The 9,525-nt window shown below is 44.0% G+C and overlaps 1 protein-coding gene across 2 annotated transcripts in view; it reads left to right on the top strand.

The window, feature by feature from the left end:
• Positions 1 to 2,274: 2,274 nt before the first annotated feature.
• KCNJ6 (potassium inwardly rectifying channel subfamily J member 6) overlaps positions 2,275 to 9,525 on the top strand; it is a 312,281-nt gene continuing 305,030 nt past the window's right edge. The window contains exon 1 of one of the 2 annotated variants that reach the window (XM_003823940.6): positions 2,275 to 3,311. The gene's annotated coding sequence lies outside the window, so the exon portion shown is untranslated. Of the gene's footprint in view, positions 3,312 to 5,904; positions 6,039 to 9,525 lie in introns of those variants that run through there. The other variant, XM_034948186.3, reaches the window with a different exon arrangement.

Genomic DNA, 9,525 nt, shown 5'->3' with positions numbered 1-9,525 from the left:
TCCCATACCCTTACTATCTGCCTAAGTAATTGCTTCTTAACTCCTATATCACATTCAGTACACAGGAAGTACAAATGTAAAATAGAATAATTTTAACACTTATCTCTTGATACTCTTTAAGATGTCCTTTTATAGACAAAATAAATTTTTTAAAATTTATGTTCCCATCTCTGCATTTTAAATATGTTGTTTATCTGTGGTAGGGTTTTTGTGGAGAAAGCAGGCAGGGGAGTGAAACTGAAAAAGAACTAGGTCTCTTAACAGTTAGACCCACAACAGCTAAGGTCTTAAATCTAAAACAAGTACTGGCCCAAGGGTGGAGACCAAAAACTCCCAACCATCTTAGTTCTGGCGTCAGCCTGTCTAAGGCAAGGCCAGATCTACACATGGGCCAAGAAGATAGAATGGTTTATAAATTGCCGCAATCAATGACAGAGAAAAACAAGATTACCCAAAACAAATGACACCCCGTCAAGATAATTCAGTTTGTTAATTTTACTAGCTAATAAGTCTCCATTACAGCTTTATATGTGGGAGACAAACCAGTCTCATCTGTATGACATAATCAATCAATTATAAAAGTCACTGTGAGATTTGGAGCACTGATTTACCCTGAAAGATCTTCTCCCCCAGGCCTTGCCTTCATCTGAAATCATAAAATAGATATATAAGTGAGATTTCAGACAAGCTAAACACAATGTAGTTTGAGAGACCGGGCTCTCAGGAGCTCAGACGAGCCACAATTTGCAGCTCTGAAGCACAGCTCGCCTGATTTTCAGATGTGGCTGCAGTTTCTTAGTTACACCCATGCAGATCACTTTATCAGAACTCTACGGAATAAATGAATGAATTCAGTTAAGCCAATTGCTCTTGTCTCTGGTGTTTATCAAATCCCAGGCTGTGTTAATGGGATCCATCTCATTCAACACGTGCTCTTATGCCATTCACAAAGTGCTATTGCCCACATCACCCCGGCAGCTGTTTCAAGTAGGGGAGTTTTCAAAGTATTTGAAGGAGACAAATAGGTTACTTCCAACTCTTGACTTTCTTATTTAGTCTAATATCTTGTAAGAAAGATACTTTGTGAAATCATTCTACTGGTAAAAGTATATATCATCAAAATTAGCAGGCATACCCATAGCAGCTTCACAGATTAAACAGAATGCCCTTTACACAACTATAGTCAACATAGGTTGTTCTTTTAATGTTCTAAGGCTGTGTCCACCGAAATCCTGCATCTTGCATTTGTATTCCTGGTCTCTCAGGGATTGTTTGGTTCAGTTGTTCTTTGTTTATTTCTAACACTATCACTAGATCCAGCAGGCATTGTGGAGCACGTATTACACATACTCCAGATATTACACATACTCATATCTTCTGTATATGGGATATATGACTCAGAAGCAATAGCAAGTCAGATTACAACCTCTTAGGGAAAATCAACAGCAAATACAAGCTCACAGGCTGTGTGTACGGTTGACTTTTACATGACTTTGGATGCAAATTGACACAAACACCTCTCCATATTACAGTCATTTTTAGAGGGCAGACAGCATTCTTGAGGGGACCTGAATTGCTAGCTAATTAAAATGTATGTATGTAGAATAAAATAATCTTGGAAAAAGAGGTTTCCGTAAGCCTTCTCTCTAAAATAAGGTCACCTTCTTTGAGGTAGAGATTCTGTGCCTTGTGGAAGGAAAGCCACTTCATAAAGCAGCACAAGAATAGCCAGTTATTGAAAGGGCCATTATAAAATTACTAGCCAATGGTATTCGCTGCTCTTACAATTTGTCAATCCATTCATCCCTAGGAAAAAGACAGCATAAAAGAGAGTTCTGTTCATAGGTAGAAGCAATTTATGGGAAGACTTTGGAAATGTAGAACCATTGTTTTTGATGACCATAAGAAAAAGAGGGGGTGCAAGAGGGGAGCACTATGAGGGGCCCCTGGAATAACAGCACAAAGCAAGTTAGATTCAAAGAGTGGAGTAGACCTTTGTCTAAGGGGCTTATCCTGACAAATTCAACTTTGAAGGCAGCCTGGGTCATTCTTGGAAAAGGCCATTCTTTGTCTCCAGTGACCCCAGAGACATCATATAAGGGTGGGGTGATGATGCAGCAGCCGGGACCAGGTCCCAGTTGCAGTGGACAGGACAGAAGGGACTGAATGGGGCAGCAGGCTGGGGCGCCACCAGGTGCAAGCAAAGCTCAGGGATAGGGCCCCTCCCCTCCGTCCCGGCTGCTCGCTGCGCCCCCTCTGGGCGGTGCAGGCTCCGGCTCCCGCGCCGGGGCTGCCTCTCACGGATTTCAGCCCGGTGGGAGGCAGTGCCCAGAGCCTCTTTTTCCTTATCTCACAAAACCCTAAAAGCCGAACCCCTACAACCAGCAGACAGAACTGCTCCCCGAGCTTCGGCTCTTTCCTGCTTTCCAGGCGTTTCTCCGGGAATAACTTACTTAGTGGCACGGGGAGAAAGGTTGGGACTGGGGGGTCGGGGACCGAAACCCAAAAGATTCCCCCAGCATGGAGCACCCACGTTTCCAGTGGCGGGGGATGCACGTTGGTTTGTGCCCAGCCCGCCCCCACCAAGCCCGGTCCTCGGCGCGCTGACACGCTAGCTGGCATGGGCGGCGGGGTGGGCGTCTCTGGGTCTATGGCTCTGTCCTGCTCGCCCCCGCCCCTTCCTCCCGGACCGCGCCGGCGCTGTGCGGCTTTTTCTCCAGCACGCGGCGCTGCGCTCGCTTTTATCTCGGAGCCGCGTCGCTTCGTGCGCTGCCAGCGGGGCTCAGCCAGTCGGCTGGAATTGAGTAGCATTCATTGAATCTGCGGATTTCATGACGTCTCTCTGCGTGGTCCACCACTTTTCTCCTAACTGGGGATTTTTTTTTTCTTCTGCCACTCTTATCTTTCCCCACTTCATTCCACCCAGTCTCCCTCCCCCGTCCCTGCCCAAACGCGCGCCCCTCCGCCCCTCCTTTGGCCCCAGCGCCCAGCCCTGCTCTCCGCGCTCGGCCAGAGGGAGCCGGTCCGGAGACGGCCGCACCTGGCTGGAGAGGCTGGGCGGGCGGAGGGGTGGAGACCCGCGGACGCCGGGAAGCCGGACCTGGAGCCGGAGCAGCCGCGAGCAGAATGGAGTCTCCTAACAGCCTCTCGGGGCTGATGTGAAATTTGACCATCTGATTCCAGTTTTTTTCTTTTCCTTTTCTTTTTTGCATTTCCTTCCCTCGCCATCCGTCGTGTAGTGAATTGTTCAGTCTTGCTCCGTTTCAAGAGAGGAGATCATGATTGAGTGAAGCCACCCCGTCCGCAGCCAGGTAAGCGGTGCGCTGAGCTGCTCGCAGGCGAGGAGCTGGCGTCCACCTGGGCGAGGCGTTCCGTGCTCTCGGGTCCCCGCGTCCCCTTCCCCAGCTCCGCCGTCGCCGCAGGCATCTCCACTCTCATGAGAAACATTGTGCCCAAGTCAGCCGAAAGGCGAGGGAGAAGCCGGTTACATAACAGAAGGGGAATCTGTTTCATACGGTTTTCATTAGCGACTGAAACTCGCACGGGGGGCGGGGGGAGGAGGGGTCTGCATCCCTGGGCTCGCAGAAACCCAGTCAGTTATTGCAGACATCATTTCAACATCCGCTGGCAAAGACTAAATGCACTGATTAACTGACAGGTGCAGCTTGTGATGTAGTCATTTACAGTTGGGAAAAGCCTATTGTCTTTGTGGAAGGCAGTCTTCTTGTTCTGCTTTGCATGGAGAGGAGAGGAGACAACACGAGAGGGAGGAAAAGTGAGGGTTGGGGAGAAACATGCGGAGAATGGGAAACAGAATACTGTAACTCCTAACTGTTCTCTATCCTTAAAACCGAAGATGTGCTAGCATGACTAAAAACAGTGAATAGGAAGATCTCCCTAGGAGTAAACTGAATTATTTTGTAATTGGAAGGGAAGAAAAAACGCTTTAGATAAAATGAGATGTGTGTGGCATTTAGAGGACTGGGTGGCTGTGGATATTTGCTTCCCTGTGGATATATTTTCATTTTCATCAAAACATTAAGCTTGGATTAGTTTTTAAGTGAAATAACATCAGTATTCCCAAAACCCAATAAAAGCCCAGTGGATCCACAGGTACATCTGTTGTACTAGGTGCAATATGGAGAGATTGTCAGGGGGAAAATATATCTTAATAGAAACAGCCACAGAGGGTGAGGTTAGTGGAGAAAAAAAATACCAGAATTTTCCAAAGAATTCCGCCTCCAACCCCCCAAAAAAGGAAGAGAAAAAAAAACCCCCACAACTCCAGTGTTTGGGAGTTGGAGATGTATTATATGTTTAGAGTGTTTCCCAACTGCTGTTATCCAAAGTCTGTCGGTCCCGGGGAGCCCCACGGTACAGGGAGCAATGCCACATCCTGCTAGCCCTGTTCCCTGCCTGCCTTTCTTTTGCTGAAAAAAAAAAACGGAAAAGGGTGATGCCCAGGAACTGCTTAGGGAGAAAAAAGGGCTTGCTACAGTCAGGGCTGAGCTAACTGAGCTTCGCCCATTTTGCCTGGAGAAAGAAAAAGAGCTCGAGTCTCCATGGCGACCCAGGTGGGAGGGGAGACCGCAGCTCCAGTTATAGGGGGAAAAAATTGGACAAAACTTTCCCGGCTCCAGGCAAAGGAATACGCCAGCCGCGTGCCCTGTGGCGGGTCCCAGGGCATCGGTTGTGCCCAACTCCCTGACGGCGACGCTCGAGAGGGCGCCCAGAGCTGGCCGGGTGCCCCTGAAACCTCCCGAAAGTTGCCTGGGGGCCGCCGAGGTGGTGGTTCCCCAGCGGGTTCCGGATTCAGCACCAAGGCCAGAGCCCAGGCGCCGAGGGTGCAGCCTCACCTGTCTGCAGCCCCCAGCAAGCAGTACCCACTCCTTTGGTCGCTGGAGGTCAATCACTTTCTATAAATAAATGAGTCTTTGGCTCGTGCAGAATCTGGATATCAAATTACCCACGGAATTACGTGAGGCAAAGAAGCTTGCAAACCATCCATTTTATGCATGGCGGTGCATCAGAGGGCCTATTCAGAATCAAGAACACTGGGACAGGGAAAGACCTGAGCTGAACTGAGAGTGGAGACAGGATTCTGTCCTCAGGGGGAGAAAAAGGACGCGCGCGCGCACAGACACACACACACACACACACACACACACACACACACACACACACACACCCACACACCGATCCGCCTCTGACGAGGGTTGCTAGTTTCAGCTGAGTCCCTTTGGCTTTCAAAAGCATGCATCCCTTGCCCTCTCACGCTCTTCTCTTTAACTTTTTGTTGGGCATAGATGGCAGAAGGGAGCTGTGGAAGCACCCTGGTCAGCGAGAGGCCAGCCAACCAAGTTTGTTCTTTCTTTCTTTCTTTCTTTCTTTCTTTCTTTCTTTCTTTCTTTTTCTTTTTCTTTTTCTTTTTCTTTTTCTTTTTCTTTTTTAGACGGAGTCTCGCTGTGTCACCCAGGCTAGAGTGCAGTGGCTCGATCTCGGCTCGCTGCAACCTCTGCGTCCCGGTTTCAAGCGATTCTCCTACCTCAGCCTCCTGAGTAGCTGGGATTACAGGCGCGCACCACCACACCGGGCTAATTTTTGTATTTTTAGTAGAGACGGGGTTTCACCATGTTGGTCAGGCTGGTCTCGAACTCATGACGTTGTGATCCGCCTGCCTCAGCCTCCCAGAGTGCTGGGATTACAGGCGTGAGCCACCGTATCCGGCCCAACCAAGTTCTTTCTAAGGGTCCTAGGACTGAAGAGGGTGGAGATATAGTTTCCTCTCGGTCTAGAGCTGGAAGGAATCAAAACAACACTGGTGAGCTTCCGAAAAGGAGAGAGAGTTTGTTAGCAAGATGAGAGCCAGTGATCACATCTTCAAGCCTGCGTGTGAGCAAGGTGGCTACATTTCCTAGGTTGCAGTCGTAGGAAACCGAGAGGAGTCACTTCTCTTAATACAAACAAGGAAGAAACTGCAGGAGGGGAGGATTTATTACCATTCAAGTTCCATTTCAACATTCATACAGGGAAAACAGGTAAGTCCATCAAGCCCTTCTGCTCTCACTTTACGAGAAGCTGGTCTTTGCCCTGCTCTCATCCTTGGTAGTAGGTCCCCCACCACCACAACTGTCACTGATATGAAGAGGAAAAATAATACAGGAAGGTGACAGTCATATTTGAAATAGAATGCCTGTAAGAGTGCCATCCAGGTGTTACAAGGTATACTTTGAATTGCAGAGCCCAGTCAAGGTTTGGCAACTGGTTGGAAATGTTGATAAAGCTTCAACAATATCCCTGGCTGCTTTCCTGTTTTGTGGATGCACTTGTGCATGAGGTCTTGAGCTGGTTCTGGTTTGTTATTTTTAATGGTAAACAAGATATGATCCTGGTTTTCCTTGCTGGGCTTTCCAAGTGTGACATGTTGTTTCTAAAGATATTGCATGCTGAGCACTCAGGATGTGGTTAAAGCAGTGTGTTTCTACCTTCCAGTCTTTTCAAATGATTGCTAGTGAAGACAGAGCAATCTATTTCAAACCTAAGCAAAAGGATGAGTTATTACACTATTTCTTACATTTCAGTTCCTGATAGGTATTGACAAGTTTATCCATAATTTAGTTTATGAAAAGGTTGCTACCTAAAGTAGACAGAAGAAGTGACGCGTGGAGTATTAAACAACACAGCTGTTCCTTGGCCTTGTTCCATCTGACATTATCAGCAGAAGGGAAGTAGACATTCATTATGAGGATGAAGCTATACGAGAATATAGACTGTTAGATAAACAAAGTAATGTATTTCTGAGTTCTAAAGTTCAATTTCTCTAATAAATTAAAAAGGGGGGTAGTGTCAATAATCTAGGTATATGAAATTGTTCAGTCAATAATCTTTACTTCTGGTAGTTTCCATGCTCACATATTCAGTGCTTATTCACCGAACTATGACTTGCTTTCTTCCTGGGTGGCTAATTGATTAACAAAGTGTCACTATGCCCTTTTCAGTCAATAGCATACTCCAAAATAATTGGTTTACTCATTTCAAGTAAGATTTGTTAAGGAGAGCAACTTGTGAAAATTCGCCCCCATTCACTTGGTTCCATTTTGCTATTTTAAAAAATCATTTTGATACCTCTTCTAGGTATTGCCTAAACAATAGTTACCTCATCTAGATATTGCCTAAACATTAGTATGTTTTCCTTTGTGTGAGACAGGTCTTTATTTAATGCATAGGACTTACATGAACTATTTTCCTTGAGAATATAGAAGGGCTTTTAATTCAGTCTCATATTCCTCCCTATCATCTCAGTCTACCTCTACTTTATAGGGAAAAAAATTAGAATAGTTATTTAAGAAGTTATAGAAAAAATTCATTGGAGATTAAAAATAAAATACCCTTATGGAATCTTAACCCCATTCACTGATTTTCACAGGTAGAAAATGTTGCTGTCCTCAAAGGTTTAATGTTGACCATGTAAACCTTAATGAAAACAAGATAAATGCTCTTTATGGAAAGGCAGGCAGATAAGGTGAAGCTCTTCTCTTTTTCACCAGTTCTTCCTTTATCAAATGATATGTAAGTAATATGGAAATGGAAATGGAAATGGACCAGAAATAGGCAGAGTAGGAGGAAAGAAGAAAGTGAGGGGAAAAGGCAGTTACTTATTGCTACCAGCTTTAAACTGACAATACTTTTCAAAGTGAGGTTGGTTTTTCTAAGTTCATTGTATTAGAACTTTAAGTTTGGTGGAATTAAGATGTTTAAATTCAGTGAATTTGGATTTATAGCTTATTGAGATGGCATTTCTTGTTTCTTCATTTTATCTTTAATAATTGGCATTTAAGTACCAAAAGAGAATTGATTCACTCTGGAGTTTTACAAAATTATTAACTTTGGTAATACCAGTAAGGGGGAAATTGGCAGTTAAGTTGAAAAATCATCAAAACACTTTTGTTGAGTTAGAGTTTTCTTTTTAATTTTAGTGAAAGTATTTGGAGAGATAGAAGAATAAAATGTAGCTGTTTAGGATAAAAATACATTTTGAAGTGCATTTTAAATAATTATTTCTAGAAATAATTAGGCTCCAATAAAAAGAAGAGATAATCACAATTGCAGTTAGTGCTCTAATGGTATTCTGAATTTCCTCTGGCAAAGTACTAGAATATACATATACTTGCTATCATTTTAATAACATTGAATAATAGTGAAATTATTTTCCTCAAATAAAGAGCGGTCTCATCATTAAAAGAATAGTCTGTATCCTCTCTAAACTATAGCTTTGATCTAATCATACCTGCTATAATCAGTTGTAAATATTCATTTATTTATTTGTTACTAAATTGAATCATTGTTTAAACAAAACCTCAGAGAATGATTTTGTGCAGTGTGCAATGTTCAAATGGTCATTCAGATCTGATTTTATATGGAATGCAGTAAGGCCATCAATCAATTTTCCCAGTTACAATGTGTAAAGTTAACCCTAAATTTTAACCAAGTGACTAATTTATGTCTATACAAATGTATCCAAGTCAGATTAAACCCATTATCTCCTTGAGTCTCATGCTTCTCATTTTTTCTGTATGGCTGTGCTTAGGACCAGGAATCATACAGTACTGGTGATTCTTTTAGTGAATAGATTTTGGCTAACATGTATCACCGGTCTTATTCCCAGTCACAGAGATGTGGTTTCCGACATGAAATCCTTACAAAAGGAACCAGAAAGTGCATCTGTGGCTAAAAAGATCCATGTCCTTGCCAACAACTGTTCTGTGGGACTAAATCTGAAGGTATTATATGCAATGTGAGAGACATATCTATAAATTAAGTTTAAATCCTGTGGCAGTTTCCTCTTTAAACTTACAGACATCTACTTTTTTCTTATCCAGGATAAGAATTGATTTTTTTCATGATGCTTTAAATTTCTCTTGTATCATCTAGCAGGAATTGTGCAAGTTTGACAATGTGCTTGGTAGGCGGTGTTGCTCCGTGATTAAGAGCACAGGCTCTGGTGTTTCTCACTAACTGAATCTGCATCAAGGTCTAGGTGTATCTGTCCATTTTTTGCCAAGTTTGGGGCAGTAACAGCAACCCCAGCATCTCAGTGGCTTACAAAACAAAGGCGTATTATTCTCTGGAGCACTATGCCTCTGCTGGTCAGCTGTGGCTCTGCTCCTGTGACTTCATTCTGGAATTCAAGATCAAGAATTGGTCTGGAACACTCTATCCCAGTATCAGAGGAAAAGGAGACTCCCAAGTTAAGCAATGGCCCTTAACATTCCTGCTCAGACATGGCACAAGTTATCCACTCACATTCCATTGACCAGACAATTCACATGTCACACCAGTGTCAATGATCAATGGGAAGGAGATGTATATTTCTCCCACAGTGAAGCACTGCAAGCCGTGCAGCAACAGGTAGAGACATCTAATCTTTCAGAGAGGGAAGAGAATAATTGGAGGCAATAATATAATCCACTATGCTAACTATGTGACCTTAATCAACTTTATGCCTTGCTTTCCCTATCATAAAAT

This window comes from Pan paniscus, chromosome 22 (assembly GCF_029289425.2).
Source record: "Pan paniscus chromosome 22, NHGRI_mPanPan1-v2.0_pri, whole genome shotgun sequence".
Classification (NCBI taxonomy): domain Eukaryota; kingdom Metazoa; phylum Chordata; class Mammalia; order Primates; family Hominidae; genus Pan; species Pan paniscus.
The sequence above is the reverse complement of the archived record's forward strand: the minus strand, read 5'-3'. Positions and strand labels throughout refer to the sequence as shown.